Source organism: Tachysurus fulvidraco, chromosome 10 (assembly GCF_022655615.1).
Source record: "Tachysurus fulvidraco isolate hzauxx_2018 chromosome 10, HZAU_PFXX_2.0, whole genome shotgun sequence".
In the NCBI taxonomy this organism is placed as follows: domain Eukaryota; kingdom Metazoa; phylum Chordata; class Actinopteri; order Siluriformes; family Bagridae; genus Tachysurus; species Tachysurus fulvidraco.
Window position 1 is genome coordinate 24,201,617 of NC_062527.1, and position 17,685 is coordinate 24,219,301.

The window sequence follows — 17,685 nt, forward strand, 5'->3', positions numbered from 1 at the left end:
CACTTTGTTCCAGAGTGAAAATGTTATTAGTAATAAAATAGTATGGAAATTTGAGAAAGTTATCAGCTGATAGAATAATGATGCTTAATCATTTGTCCAAAGTAAAGAAAACATTTCCAGTGTAGGAATCACATTAGATCAGAATAAACCAGCCTCGAGCCAACAAGTCTACTGAACCCTGAGTCTCAAACAGAACTGCTAGAGAACGGTTGAGTTTGTCAGTTCAGTCAGATTCTCAGTTACAGAGAATAACAAGTAACATTATTTCTTTTTATTACTTCTTTTTGGGTCGTTGTCGGAAATTTTTGGAGAGCCACCCTCCAAGTGGACATATGCCAGGGGTGAATTACAGCCAATTTAATAATCAATTAATAATCAATAATAGATAATAGTCAATAATAGTCTTTCACACTTAATACTTTAATACTAAAATAAGTAATTTTATAATACTTAATATTTATTACTACCTAATACTGATCAATTAATCACACTTTAATCTTTATACTTAGTACTATTTGAATTTGAATAATAAGAAAACTTTTTTTTTTCCAGACCTGGATGAGAATGAGCAAAACTCTTTATTGATGCTGATCGGCCCCTGTTTCCATTGAGCTCAAGGAGGAAAAACTTCTAAGTTCAAAGTATCAAAGAAAAGAAAAAACCCCAAACAGCGTGTCCCCGTGCCACCCAAAAAAGCAAGCAAGCAGGAGCAAGAGCGCCCCCTCCAAAGGAATCTCCTCAATATATACCCTGGCACCTCTAGATGCGTCTATACCTTCTTACGTCAATCCACCTGACCCGTCTGACTTTTCTCCTGACACTACAGAATTACAGAATTGCCCGTGGCCCCCCTGCCTCATTTCCCCGAAAAACAAGTCTGCCCTTTTACCGAAAATTAAGTCTGGCCTGTTGTTGTTGTTCCCGCCGACTTTCTGAACTTCTGCATTACTAAAAATATGCTGCGTTGACAAAACTATTGTCCAATCTCACCAATCTCCCTTTATACAATTACAATGAGTGAGTTTCTCTCTATCTTTTTCTATGTTTTGTATATGATGATTTGATATGATATGATTATATACATACATACATACATATACATACACATACACAAATACATACATATATACATATATACAAAATGATTACCTGTATTGTATACCTATACTACATGATTACCTGTGTTAGTACTATGATTATCTGTATTGTACGCCTATACTATGTATGGTTATCATGACAATCACCTATAACTTATTCGCCCTACACTAAATTAATCACTTCTCTACATATAACCTAAAGATATTAAAGATATAACTAATCAGCACAGTGATAATACTCAATTCCGCAATCACCTACCATCCCTATGATATAGGAGTTCTGATTTATGATATGATTAATATGATTATGACATTAGCCGTAGTTGACTTACAAGTAGGGTTTTTATTCTGGTTATTAGACGTACTGCAATATTCCTTAAGCTAAGCTTTTGCATTTTATAATGTTGTTTTGCATATATGTGGAGATCTGTTTATGCTGACTCCTTAAATTTGCTAGACTTATGATCTCAGTCTGTCTTGTTTGTCCAGACTGGGCCTGCACATGCATTCTATTTTAAGCCTTAGTTCCTCTGTTCTCTCCTAAAGGACAGGTTCCCCTTCTTCTTGTTTTTCTCAAATTCTCAGGGTTTATAACTTCAATAAACCCAATAAACCACCTTATTTCTGTTAACACTTGTCTCGAGGTATCTAACACTATATATATATATATATATATATATATATATATATATATATATATATATATATATATATATATATATATATATACATATATTATATTATATTATAATCATATAACTCATATAGCTCAACACTATTACAATATCTGGCCTACCCCCATATGTCCTACAACATCAATTGTAATAGTTCATATAATAAGAGCACATATCAAGATTTTTTCCAACATACTCCCTCCTGTGAGGCTGTAAAGCCTCATAAACAAAAATCATAAACAAAAACAGAAAACAAAAACCAAACAAAAACAAAACAAAAACACATATACATACTCCCTCCTCCTTCTTATAAAGACTCATTCTCAAAGGGTGAACCAGGAGTGAGCGAAAAACCCTCAGAGCCAATTTGAGGGAAAATTCTCACTCTGCCCGAATATTGCGCGACAGTGAAAACAGTGTCACCAGGGTCACCACATTACACATAAAACCATACAACAAACACATAAGAAATAGAGTCCATGTAGAACCAGAGTCCTAGGTTAGTTACGGCCACCACCAATAGTGGTTACGATGCCTTGAGTACATCCCCCTTGGCAAGGGAGCCCTTATTTTTCTTTTGGTCTGCAACGCCCGCCAAACATTCGAGTACGTGTGGGCATAGGATGTCCCTGACAAGGCAAATACTGTGTCTGAATCATGGTTTCACGGGCGGTCAGTCAACCGCTAGTCCGGAGGTGGGGACAAGTTCGCTAAGACCTTCCGAGATCCAACAGTAAATTATGTCCTCAGTGTATGGCCACAAAATAAAAGAGTACAGTATTGACGAATAGTCTTCTGCTGCACGTAGCGGGAAATGAGAAATGCATGTATTGTTCTGTGGCGCAGCGTACTGGGTACGAGGTGCCCTCTTCCACGTAGAATCTATACGCCAGGCCCTCAGGGCTGCGATCAAGGCAGGCACATGTGCGGCGCCTTTGAGCCGATTGGAAGCGTTGGACAGGATAGGTCTCCATGGATCTGCACACAACACTTATACATACGAACGGGGGAGACATAGACAAACTAGGACAGTAGACACAGAACATATGACAATATTTTTTCCAATTTACAATGTTATAGCCCCTTTATAGTCACTGAGTCGGAAACTGACTTTTGAAAAGTGCCTGTTTAATCGAACGAGTACCCAACAAAGTAATTTGTGTTGTTTTGTATTTTCTTTGGCATGCTAGCATGGGCAAGTAGACCTAGGGCGTACTTCATTACTTCTATAGCTGGTTGGGCCGTTTAATTGGTACCTCCTGTTAATGTGGGAATTAATAATAATTAATAATCAAATCTTAATAGTCAATAGTGGTAGACTCTGTGCCTGTACTATGTTTTTTGCTAAGACCCACTTCTAACAGCATCAGAAGGCACCTGGGCATTACAGGTATCATTGTCGAGAGATTGTGGAATAGCGGTATGGATCTCTAATGTAAGAAAGCCTATTGTGATTGCTGGGCTCAATATCAATACTACTACACATTATAAAAAAGATCTGGGCAGTTAGTCTATCTGTCGCCTTTTGTGTTATCAGTTTTATTGGATTTATCTATCGGTTTATCTACTTTGCCCTTGTTATGGGGCAAGGCTACCTGCACCATGGCATACAGGTGCACTTTTACAGTATTAGTTTTAAAATAAGGCATCAAGTGACTCAAAGTCTTCTGGCGGGTGGATGTCGACAGCTCCTTGCTTTGTCTTTGACGTTGATGGCTCCTCCCCAGTGTTTGCTACTGCTGTCGCACAACAACTGTGATTAAGGTGATACCAATATTCCTTACCTTCAACCTTGACTGCTATTGGAGTAGCTAACACCACTTTAAAAGGTCTTTCTCTCCTTGGTTCTCTCCAATGTTTTCTCTTGAATGTTCTGATGTACACGTAGTCTCCTATTATTACCTGGTTATGTGGCTCTCCTACTGGGGAACACCTGTGGATATAAGAATCTGTGGACATGGGTTAAATGTTTTACATAACTTGACATTTCGCCTTCCACTTGTTCCAGCGACGGGGCCTTATAGGGTCTTCACGTAAATGCTACAGGCATTGGCCTGCCTGTCACTATCTCACGCGGTGTCAAGTGCGTTGTACGGTTTGTCTGTGAGTGCATGTTCATCAGTGCTAATGATAAAGCCTGTATCCGATTTAGGCTTGTGCTGGCACATATTTTTGCAATTTTTCTTTCAACAAACCTTTTGCTCTCTCTACTCTTCCTTGAGAACTTGGGTAATAAACACATCCCATTTTGTGTTTGATGCACAATGCTTGTGCAAGTGACTTGATTACTTTATTTACACAACAAGGTCCGTTGTCTGTCCTCAACAGAGCTGGAATTCTAGATCTAGGGATTACTTTTCTACACAAAACTCAGCTACTGTCTTAGCATCATTTCTTGCCCATGGTACTGCCTCAACTCATCCTCAATCTATACTTTACTATGGCTAATTTCTTAGGTAGTTGTATAGCTGCTAATAGTTCTGATATGGCTAGTCCATGTGTAATAGTTGAGCCATCTGCTCTCTGGAAACCTCGCTGTGCCCAAAATGACCATGATGCTATCCATTTGTAGATTTACTCGATCTCTGATTAGTACTTGGTTAAATATTGATGGGCTTCACAGTATCCTTGTTCTTGATATGTTGAAGGCAAACAAGTGCTGAGAGTCAGGGTGCACTGGAACACTAAAAACTGCAGAACACAGATTACAATTACTGTATACCATTTTGTCCCTTCTGGAATGTTTGATAACAGTTTGATAACAAATTGTGTGGATCTGGGACCACTGGGGTCTCTGCCACCACTATTTGATTGACTGGTCTTAAATCATGTACCAATCTCCATTTATTTGAATTTGGTTTTCAGATCAGAAAAATCAGAGTGTTGCACTGACTTTTTTTTGGGGGGGGGGGGGGGGGGGTTACAATTCCTGCTTCCACTAGCCCTCCCTTTAATAGCTGGTCCTATCCCTTCCTTGTTTAGACAATGGATACTGTATCTGATAGGGTAATGATCTAATAGTCTAATAGTCCTACCTCTTAGTACTTCTTCTACTTCTTTTTTTTCTTCATCTGCCACCAGGGGCATCTGTACCTCTGCTTCTACTCTTACATGTATTCTTGTTTGCTGATTTACTAACATGGTTGCTGCTACTACTTGCTCTGTTCCTATATAAGCTATCTTTAAGACTTTCCTATCTTCTGACATATGTACTCTGGGATTTTTATTTATTTATTTATTTATACTCCATTTCACTAACTTGTCTGCCTCGTTCATCATAAGCCCTAAATTTTTGGATTCAAAACCTTGCCCGATCATCAGGGAGATGTGGGAGTCTGCATCACTGACTTGATACCATCCTTGAATCTCTTCTGGGAGTATGGCATATGCAGCCACTCCTGGCTGGCCAATTATTATACTGTCCATGTTGATATCATATTATTTCCTTCTAGTCGTTCCACCCATAGTGATGCATACTCTTCATCTTTCCCCCCTACATCATATTTCAGGGTACAAAGCCATGGTCCTCTAGCTTCATAGCAATCTGGCCTTAACCACGGTTTCCATTCAGAATATTCTTGCCATATTTTTGATGTATCCTTGCCTTTGACCTCCATTCAAAACACTTTGTCCAGATCTATTATTTCTTCTTCTTGGCTTACTACTAAGTATTGTTGGGCTAACATCTCCAGGAGTGTTATCCATATTCCTGTTGGTCCACAATGTATTTCAGCTCCTAATTTGCAGAGCACATCTCTTCCGAGAAGATTGGCTGGTGTGTCGGGGGAAATATAATAAAGGTGCCTACACTTTTATTCCTTCTGCAGTAATCCATTGAGGCTTGATAAATTATAGAGTCTGAGTTTTTCCTGGGAACCCCACTGTCTTTATTTGCTCTATGTGTGTGGGGAAGCTTTGAGCCTTCTTTGCCAATGCTTGTAAATGTGGCTCCTGTGTCAATCAGGAATGGAGCCTGTACTTCATTTCCAATTCCCACCATAATTGTTGGTTCTTGTGCAGGATGCAATGGGGTGGTACACTGCACCAGCTCCCCCTCTGGCTTCTCTAAGCCTCTTCATATTCCCCCGGAGCTAGCCCCAGCCCATCCATTGGCCTGCTCAATTTCCAGCACCTTGTGTTATCATAGGCGCTTGCTGTATTCCTGGCTGCATTCCTTGTTGAAGCATTGGGGCTGGCATGGGTTGCATTCCTTGATTTCCTTGGTTATCCATGGCTCCGCCTGGCGTCCCATATGGCAAGTAGGGACAATCTTGCTTTAAGTGTTTTAAGTAATCGTTATTGCAATTCCAGCGACCAACTTCCTCCTTGTCCTCCTGTTCCCCAGGTAGGTCTTTGTGGAGATTGTCTCCCTTGTCCTCCTCTCCCTCGATCTCTGCCTGGGCCCCAGCCACGCTGTTGAGGAGCCTATTGAAAGTTCATGGGTGATTCATTGAATATCCCATTGGATATGGCATCCCACCACTTGTGGGCAGTGCTGCCTGCCCTGCAGCTGGTGCAACCAGAACTGCTGCTTGTTTTGTGGTGTTTCCTTTTTGTCTACTTTTCCCTTCTTCTCTTGTCTCTCTTATTTATTTCTCACCAGCTCCCCCAGCTGGGTTTTGTGTAGTTGCACTGGTAGATCTTCTGCATTTTTCTTTGCTTCCCGTTTCCTTTTCCTGTGTAGCTCTGTGTGATGTATTACGTTGGCTTTGAACATGGCCCATGGCATAGTGTTCAGGCCCACTACTGTATCCAGCTGATCCTGTACTTCCACTGGGAGTGCCTGTTTTAACATGAGTTTGAACAGTGTCATGCTTGCCGGTGTCTCATCCCAGGGTGCTCCCATCTCGTCTCTCCATGAATCCTGGAGTTTCAATATAAATTGAGCAATTCCTTTTTCCTCCTCAAGTTTCATCTTTTCCACCTTTCCTGGATCAGCTCTAGTTGGGTACATATCTCTTAGCACATTCCATAAAGTATTCCTATAAGGTCCAAAGGCTATTCCATCTCCCCTCGGATCATCCGCCATTCTTTTCAGTTTAGCATTGTCAAGCAGCTCTATCATTTTGGCTTTTCCGACGGTTTGGCATAAGATTGCCATCAGATCACCTATGGCCAAGTGTTGTCCGGTTGTTTGTTCTTCAAATCTGGTGATCCACCTTTGTGCCTCCTCACACACATTTGGCAACCTTTGTATTAATCCAGTTATGTCCAGGAATGTCCAAGGCACGTAGTGTGCCTGCCTCCCTTTGACTTGCTATTGTGGTCATCTGAGAGAGGGGAGCTGGGCTCCTCATGTCTGTTCTTCATGTCTTTTTCTCCTGTTGATACCTGTCGTATTAACCCTTTGACTTGCCCGCTTGTGATCTCCAGTTCTACTTCATGTGCTTCGCTTCCTTCTCCCAACTGTATTGATGGATCCTGTTGTACTCGGATAGGGGTTGGGCTGCTCCTCACATTCACCTGATGGTGGGGCTGTAGCCTTCTCTTACTCCTGTTCTTTACTCTGTTCTCCCCATAACCCCATTTAACCCTGTAAAGCCCACTGTTGCAGAATTACAACATCACCTTTAAAAAGCCTGTGAATGATTTTTTTCCTTTTTTTCTTTTCACAAGACCACATTTACATAATTTACATAGTTAATGGGTTCTATTGTTTGTCCTCATAATGCTATTGGATAACCGAAGTGTTTATTTGTATGCTCACCTGGCCACGAACTCACCTAAACTCAGCATGACTGGATTTGTCAAGATTCAAACAAATACAATTCCTCAATTTTTTATTTTTTTTATTTTTATTTTTTTGTGTTTATCACAATGTCTAGAACACATACATATTTAGTTATTTTGGAAAACTGGAGCTTATGTCCATGCTGTAATTCTACAACTTTGGGCCAGAGTGGTAATCAAAATAGCCTGTGCATCTTACACCTTACATAAGGACACTGCACTTTTTACATCATCACAAATCGAAATTTAAACTGTTAGATGGTTCATTGTAATTCATTTCTAAATGTGCTTTTCTGTTAAATTTGTACTTATATTAAACTTGTACTTACGATTAGACCGTAATTACACACAAGAATAAATTTTGTGTGGTATTTCAATCTCCATCATGTAGAGCAGTATCTGAAGCTCCCTGTATCTTTGTAGTTTTTTGTTTATTTAACTAAACGATCCTGAGATTCCTTTTGACTGTTGCCCAAGTAGCAGATACAAATGAATGTTTAGGGTGATGCCTGTTGCATTGTTCAGGGACAGGTGTGAATGAATATGCTGGATAATACGTAGATCTCTTTTGTGGACAGAGACATGGCTAAAACTTTGTAATTACATTCACAAATGGAAATATATATTTATGAAAAAAATTAAAATGCATGCCCACTTCCATCTGCCTTAAACATCTTTCTCATATGCCACAAAGTGGATGTATGAATCCAAAGTGTATGTGGTCATTGTTAATAAACCCAATATCTTTAATAGTTCAAGGAAGCCAACTAGCTTTTCATTATCTATAATGATTTCAGTAAACCCTCATAATACCCAGAAAAGATGAGCACTGTTTTTTTCCTGATTAAATTTTCCATGTCCTACTGCTTGGATTCTAAGAATACCAAAGTCAAAACCCTTTTACACCTAACTGACCAGATTCTGTTCTGTTGTGGCTTTTCCCTAGGATGAAGAGATAAAACCCACAAATGTAGGATTTCACAATTCCACCAGAATGTACAGATGATAAAACCAATGTTCACTCAAATGTTCATGATCATGATATGTAAGCACATACAGAATAAAAGAAAATAATAAAGTGTCTTAGTATGACCAGAACAGCTCCAATTCATTGGCATAGACTGTACAAATCTGTAGAACTATATAGATGTATTGTAAAAATATTTCCTTTGTTTAGATAAATATTCCAAATTCCTGCAACTAATACTTCTTCCAACATTGTGCAGTTGTTATTACAAGTATTTAGATATTTTGGCATACATGAAGATTTGGCATACATGAGAGAAGCATTCTCAGTTTACATCTTAAGCCTGCAAATATGTCTATAGACAAGATGAAGGTTTAACCGCAGAGGGCTGGGTTTAGCTGTAAACAGCGTTTAGCTATACACTGAGTTTAGTTGTAAAATTGCCTAAAGATCCAGCCTTGTGTGTGTAATATCCAAATGACCTGGCTTGCTTCTGACCCAAAATGCCCATTACTTAGCTTTTCACTCTTGCATGCACTATTGCTTGGAAATTGTTAATTAAAGCAGTTTAGATTAAGGTAAATTTAAACACTTTGTTGGGTACATATTCGTGCATACTATTTATTTTCCCAGCTTAAGCACATACACTCCAGTGGCACAGCTGAGCTCATATTTGTAATAATTTGACATTTTAAATTTGACATTTTAATAAAATTACATTTTATTTGTCACAAAGCAGCTTTAAAGGAATATAAAAATTCTGAATAATAATGTAAAAAGTTTAAGATTTTAATTTATATTTAGATCTAATAAACAAGCTAGAGGCAACAAAGGCAAGAGGTTGTGATAATGTGAGGTTATACCGATTGTTTCTTTTCCAAAATTGAGCTTAATTAAATTTGTGAAATATTCATTCTGTTATATTATATTGTCACCTTACACTTACCAGTGTGGCATTATAGCCAGAGACTGTCTTTAAAACACTTAGTACAAGGTAGGAACACACCACTGTATAGGATCCCAGTCCAACACAGGCCCAACCCACAAATTAAAAAAAGAATATGCAACACTTCACAAATCTCGTAAGCCACAAAGCCATCAAGCCCCCAACCCTTGAGCTGTGAGAATACACACTGCACCACCCATTGCAATTATGGTGCCCATAATTGCAATAATTATACTATATACAGTTACTCTTTGAAAGCAGAAGCAGTGGTAATGATAAGTAGACTTCTCTCTTACCCAGGAAATGGTAAGAACATTACATTAGCTGTTTCTTAGCTTTACATTTACTTATTTATTTTGTGGCCATTTTGTATGTTTTGGCAGTGGCCATATGGTGCTTATGCGTAATACAGAAGAGAACATAAATCTTTCTGGGCCAGTGACGTAACAACCATTAACAGGTTAATATGTTTTGTTTGCATACTGTGACCTGACACTTTTATGTTATTGTCAGGCAGGAAGTAAACACTTGACATAGTGACTCTTAGTGATAGGAAAACAAATATGAAACAATAGTACTCAAACAATGAAGGCACATTTTTCCTTTTCATTTAAGTGAAGGACACACACATAGTATGTGTGTTTTTTGATAAATCTGTATATTTGCTTTGGAACTCCACACCACCAGAAATTGGTCTATTCTGCATCCAAATATAGCAGACATGGTGTCTGTGTGTCCTCCCAGAAGTATATTTTTAAAATTTTGGTCTTAAAACATCTAGCAAATGATGGTTAGTTAGCTCTGGCAAGCTTTATGAGACAGCAGAACTTTCCATTCCAAACAGTCAACTGTCCCCACATTTACACATGAAACCTCAGATGGTTGCACTTTCCAAACATGATGACGCACGGCTAAGGGATAAGTATGTCTACTGTACATAAGCCTGAAAATGTACAAACTTAAAAAAACAAAAAACAAAGATGTAAATCAATTATTTGTCTGTACTGAATCTGAATATTTCTGAATTGAAAGCCTAAAAGATGCATAACTATAACCTTCCCTAGAAATATATTCAGTGCTGCAGTTATTTCAAGTGTTTTGTTTAAAAGGTAACTCAGATAGACTGCATTTATGTCTGAAGTAAGATGGTTGCAACTGCTCTTTGTTATTGTGTGTCTGAACAGAAATTATGGTTCGACTAAACCTCACTAATTCTCTCAGCTTTCTAGACATCATCACTGAAGTAAGTTACGGTATAGGGCTTTGCTAAATGCTGCCACAAGTGAAGGCAGAACAAAAATCAGCAACATGGATATAACATCCAGAAGTAGAACGGCTCTGGAGAACAGACTATCCCAGCACTATATGAGCTGTTAGCCAATAACAGAAAACAGTTTTTTGATATATGGTAGTATATTACTGTCACGATGTGACATGGTGAGACAAAGGCAATTTACTATTTAAATGAACAAAAACGGAAACAGGCAGGCAGAACACGGGACAAGGAACAGGGACAAGGAACAGGGACAAGGAACAGGGACAAGGAACAGGGACAAGGAACAGGGACAAGGAACAGGGACAAGGAACAGGGACAAGGAACAGGGACAAGGAACAGGGACAAGGAACAGGATACGCAAAACACCAACAACGCCTCACAACAGGGGAATGAACAAACAGCGTATATATGGTAAACAGGGACCAATCACAAAGCAGAGACAATCAGAGACAAAGACAAAACACCTGGGGAAGAGATGGAATGCAATTAGTGTCCATGGTAAGGAATGATTGGGCGGAGGAAACAATTAACATCAGCGAAAGACGGCAGACAGAAACAAGGGGAAACACAGACAGACTCGTTACAATTACCAATAGCATTTCCATATATAATATCATAATTACATGTATTTATAATGTATCTCTAACAATGTTTGGCAACCATGCAGTTTAAAACTTATTATAATAAGTGGACCCCATATTTCTGTCTCAGCTCAAAACACCACAACCGCTCACGTCACCATCTTGGCAATGTGTTGTTGGGCCTCACTTTTCTTCATTCGCACCCCCCTACCCCCCCTCCAGCGAGGTGCAACCATTTAATGATGTTGAATGCAATGTCTTTATTTGAAGCTTTTGCAGTAAGGGGATTCTGCCTGAATAAAGATGAATTTAAATAATACAGCAATACAACCTGGAAGTTAGATCTGGAGGATAATGGGAAATTTTTTTTTTTTTTTATAAATATTTTTTCCATCCCTCCCTCCTACCTACTTCCTAAGACAGCTTACTCTTCAAACCAAGAACTAACCCAATTAAATCCTACTCAAGCTGAACTGTTTGGTCATAAACTGGGAGTAGATAATATATAAACATCTGCAAATGATGCAGGATTCTAGATGGGGACTTCTTCCAAAATAAACTGTGCAGGGAGGAAGGAGCCTGGAGAACTCCACTGGGAAATCCTACACGCAGCTGATCGATTGCCAGGTCGCCGCACTTCTGCTGAGTCGAAGGATCGGAGTTCCACTCGAGCCTGAACGTGTGTTTCCGATGTGTATTGAGTGCAATTTCCCCTTGAGCCAGTCCTTGGTTATCTGATTCAGAGGGAATATAAAAGTAAAGAGCATAAATCTGTTACAAGAACAACGACTTTTGTTTGAGTTGCTTGATATATATGCATGAGGTTTCATAGTAGTAGAGGATTTGTGGCTTTAAAATGGTGTGGATATTTTTTTTATTGGCAATAGGCACTACATTGTTATTCTCAAAATGTCACTAATTTTGACTCTAGAATGCAGTTTCTGAAGTTTCTGGCTTATACACAACATTGGGGCAAATAAATACATGATTCATGGGAAGATGAATGAAAGATGGTGAAACCTTTAAAATGACAAAAACACAATAGGAGAAATCTAGTTGACTCCACAAACATGTTACATCTTAGCTGATCTGAGAGGATGATGTGTCATCATCACATGATGCAAGCAAGGGTTAGTTAGCAGCAAAGATGATGGAGGCTACAATGTGCAAGCGAATGTGAATCTAATAATCTTACAGACAAATGAATCAAACATCTGGAAACATTTTGTCTCCAGGAAGACAGATACCCTTAAACAGTGGGTGGGTGATTTAAAAAAAACTTTTTTTTAAAATGCACACATTTAAAAATGAGGGTCCCCACCAACAGCAGCCTCACAGCGGTGTAAGCAGAGTATGTTCTGGGCCAGGCAACAAAACAGTAGGGTCCACATGAATCCACATCACGGAAAATCAAATAAAAAATTGTCTTCACTGGCTCATAGCAAAAAACTACTAAAATAAAAATTAAATGGGAGAGAGGAGCGGCAGCCAAACCCACCAGCATGCCCTTTCAACCAGAAGTCATCTTTCAACTTAACATCCATGAAAGCTGTGCTAAAAGACATTCCTAAAGTAGTGGTATACCTGGATGATATTTTGCTGATTGGGAAGGACGATAGGGAGCATTTGAGGACGTTAGATCAAGTGTTGCATCGGCTGGAGGAGGCCGGTCTGAGGTTAACACTAGAAATACTGGATTTTTTATTTTCTGGTGTGGGTCCCGAGGTGTGATTCCCCCCTGTTGAGATTTTCACAGTTCTTCAGCCCTGCTTTTGTTGTGCAAACGGCCCCATCACCTGTGAGGCCTGGCTCATTTGCATTTGTTCACTCAGAGTAGCTCAGATCCAAGGCAGGCCAAACCTCTGTCTGTGACGGAAACCTTCAAGGCCTATCTATACAAAATAGTCTGTTTAATTAATATAAAAAAATTGTGTGCTAAGGTTTGTCATTGCCATAGTACATATCATATTTATACAACCCTTGTGCAGACCTGGGGTCTATTTGACTCATCTGGAAAGGTTAATGTGTCATAACTTGGGTTTCCTTCCACATATTTGCCTGAAATTTACCAGGATTGTTCCAAATTATGAACTTTGCAAGTAAAATTAATCTTGTCCTCCCAGGTCAATTTGACCCGGGCACATTTAGTGGGGCAATAGGTCACACTTTTACCCTTTTCAGCGCAATGAACATACATACCTGTACAGACACAAAAATGCACACATAAAATGTCCACTAACACACGCACCCAAAACACACACACCACAGACACACACACATGCACACACACACACACACACACAAATTGGGCATTGCATTTCATTATGCCTTTTGATACACTTTTGCTATGCCTTTGCCTAGCAGAGGAGTGTGTATGAGACATGAGGAGTGTGTTTGGAACAGTAAGAGTGTGTATGAGACATGAAGAGGAGTGTGTATGAGACATCCCTTACTTGGGAAAGAATGAAAAGTTGCTAATACATGAATAAAATGAAAACTTGCTAACACTTCAGTCTCCAACGTATGTTTGTAGACAAATGTCATAAGCTGAGTGAAGTTATGGTCCATGGCTTTTGACATGTTCTTACACATACAGAATAAAATTATGTAATTTCATTTTCATTGGCCATCAATGAATTATAACACCAAAAGTGAATTTTGAGACGGAACAAGAACCCAACATGCCTCCACAGAAGATGCACCGTGGTACTGGGAAGCCCTGTCTGAGCCAGACAACAAAAGACGGCACTGTGTGGGTAGAGGAGGACATTGGAATGTCCAGTGCAGTAGCAAATCGCTTGTGCTTCACTGCGCAAGCTGGACCCTGGGCGACTGGGGTACTTTCCCATGTAAGGAGATACATTGCAGACATATTTGGTCTCCAAATCCGTGGCCATCCAGAACTTGATCCCAAATTTGTCTGGCTTGGTTGCGATATACTGTGTGAATGGACAACAAACCATGGTAGGGAACAGTTGTTCATCTATGGTCATGTGTTTTCCTGGAGTGAAACTCTCAGCACAGTTCTTGTTGAAGCATGTCCAGATGTCGGAGACCGCAGCAAATTTGTCTGTTAGAAGGTGTTACATAATTGAAATGAATCTATCTCTTGGCATTATCTCTTTGAAAGCCAGGAGATTGTTTTGAAACCATTTTGACCATTTACAATGTCAGTAAATAAAACCTGTTTTTTCCATTTATTACATTTTGAACATTTTACACTTATGTCTATTTTGCCTACCAGATGCCATCTGATCACCCAAAAACGAGCTATACACACACACACACACACACACACACACACACACACACACACACACACACACACACACACACACACCACTCAAAAACTTGGCATAATTTATTGTGAATAAAACTTCCTTTACACCTCTTTTTATTATATTTAAGTTATAAACAATAAACCTCATGATATTATGCCATGATTTTAAGTAAAATAAGCAGAAATTATTAAATATTATTTTGGATAACCACTGGCTGCTGTATGTCAAACATCCCCAGGTTAAAGCTGACTGAAGCAACTAAATTCATGGATAAAAGAGAGAAAACAAATATGATGTGAATATACTAACACCGTGCTAATGCTGGAGATGATCCTCTCATATGAAAACACAACATCTGTGTGTGTGTGTGTGTGTGTTTCGGCAGATCATATTTTGCCCTCTGCTTGGCAAAGGCATTTCAAAAGTGTGAAATATTTACAAATGTGTAGCTTTTTTTTTTTGGAGGCCTAATGAGATGCAATGCCCAATTTGTGTGTGTGTGTGTGTGTGTGTGTGTGTGTGTGTGTGTGTGTGTGTGTGGTGTGTGTGTGTGTGTGTTTTGGGTGCGTGTGTTAGTGGACATTTTATGTGTGCATTTTTGTGTCTGTATGTATGTTCATTGCGCTGAAAAGGGTAAAAGTGTGACCTATTGCCCCACTAAATGTGGCCGGGTCAAATTGACCCGGGAGGACAAGATTAATTTTACTTGCAAAGTTCATAATTTGGAACAATCCTGGTAAATTTCAGGCAAATATGTGGAAGGAAACCCAAGTTATGACACATTAACCTTTCCAGATGAGTCAAATAGACCCCAGGTCTGCACAAGGGTTGTATAATTATGATATGTACTATGGCAATGACAAACCTTAGCACACAATTTTTTTATATAAATCAAACAGACTATTTTGTATAGATAGGCCTTGAAGGTTTCCTTCACAGACAGAGGTTTGGCCTGCCTTGGATCTGAGCTACTCTGAGTGAACAAATGCAAATGAGCCAGTCCTCACAGGTGATGGGGCCGTTTGCACAACAAAAGGAGGAGAACAATGGAGCTGTAGGGGTGCTGGAAGGTGTGAGGTCCAGGGATTTTACGCAAAATTGCGCAGGTTTAGCAAATCTATTAAAGTGCAACTTCATGGAAAAGGAAGTCACATTCCTGGGACAGAGTGGATGCAACAGGGGTTCATCCTGTCACTGAAAAAGTTCAGGCAGTCAAAGATGCACCAACACCAACTTCAGTAACAGAGCTTAAATCTTACCTGGGATTGTTGAATTATTATAACCGTTTCCTACCAAAGCTCTCAACACTTCTAGCACCTCTGCACAAACGGCTGAAGAAAGATGTCACCTGGGGTTGGAGAGAGGAACAAGAGAAAGCTTTTCACCAATCTAAAGAGTTACTACAGTCAAGTCAAGTGTTAGTACACTATGACACACAAAAAGAACTTGTACTTGCCTGTGACGCTTCACTGTTTGGAGTTGGAGCTGTTTTAGCACACCGGATGGAGGAAGGAGTGATGCAGCTGACTTTGCACCTTATAAAAAGGACAGCAGGAGCTTAGTGTTAAAGATGGTTGTGTGCTGTGGGGAGCACATCTTATCATTCCTGAGAAAGGATGTTCAGTGTTGTTGGACCAACTGCATCAGTTTCATCCAGGGATGTCGAGGATGAAAGGCCTGGCGAGGAGCTACCTGTGGTGGCCTAAACTGGATGTGGACATAGGAACAGAGAAAAGCTCGTGTGCACCACTTCATCCGTGGGAGTGGCCAAGGAAGCCCTGGAGACGTGTGCATATGGATTATGCTGGTGCATTTATGGGTAAAATGTTTCTAATCTTAATCGACACACATTCTAAGTGGATAGATGCAAATCCCCTGAGTTCAGCAATGACAGCTGTCACTCTTGAGTGCCTGAGGAACAGTTTCAGTGTGCATGGCGTTCCTCAAGTCATGGTGTCAGACAATGCCCAGTGTTTCATGAGTGAGTTCATGAAAGAATTCATGTACAGAAATGGAATAAGAGCGCCGTACAGACTCTCTTTTAAAAAAAAGTTCAGGAGACAGCATTGAGACCAAGTTACACCATGCATTGTTCAGTTATTGAATAACACCTCAGTCTACAACAGGGTTATCACCTGCAGAAATGATGATGGGAAGGAAGTTGAGATGCTCACTCGACAGAATACATCCAGACCTCAACAATAAAATTGAAACAAAGCAACAGAGTCAGAAAGAACAACATGATAAACAGACCAAGTCCAGATATTGTGAAGTGGGAGATAACGTGTATACCAGGAACTTTGGTTATGGACCAAAATGGGTGCAGAGAGAAATTACAGAGATCACAAGACATGCATCATACAGAGTGAGTCTGGAAAATGCTTAAGTAGTACGTCGGCATGTTCACCAGTTGTTTAGTCGAGAACAGAAAAAGGTTCTAAATTCTGAATTTGTCTCCCAAGCTGATGTTCTAGTTCAACCACAAGGATTGGTAGAAACTGTAGGGTTTGATGCCACAGATCCTGAACCAAGACTTACAAAACCAGAGTTGGTTGGTACTGAAGAGACAAAGCAGTCTGAGAGTTCACAAACAGGTTGTGTGAGACGTTCAGCAAGAAAACTACCAGAATATCTTAAAGACTTCGTGAAATAATAAATAAATAAATAAACAAACAAATGAATAAATAAATAAATAAATTAAAAAAATGTTGAGGTTGTTAATACTACATTTCTAAAAATATATGTGTTGGAAATAATTTAAGTGGAAGTTTTCAAGTTAAGGGGGGAAGGATGTTGTATGTTGGGTTATAACTAATAATGACCAGTAGAGGTCAGTAGTGGGGTGTGTATGAGTATGTGATGCACTGACGAAGTCTGCAGTGTGTATGTTGGAAGCTTACGTTGTTAATACATGGGAAATACACAATTTATTCCCATGAACTGAGCAGTCAGCTGTTCTCCCTCCCATCTGCACCGTGTGAATTGTAGGGCTGGGACGATTCACTAATCTGGCGATTCAATACTATCCCAATACTTTTGTGCCGATTCAATACATATTGCGATTCTGTAGCTATTGCGATTCATTGTTTAAATTGTGATTTTTGTTTGCTTAATTAAGATACTTTATCATACC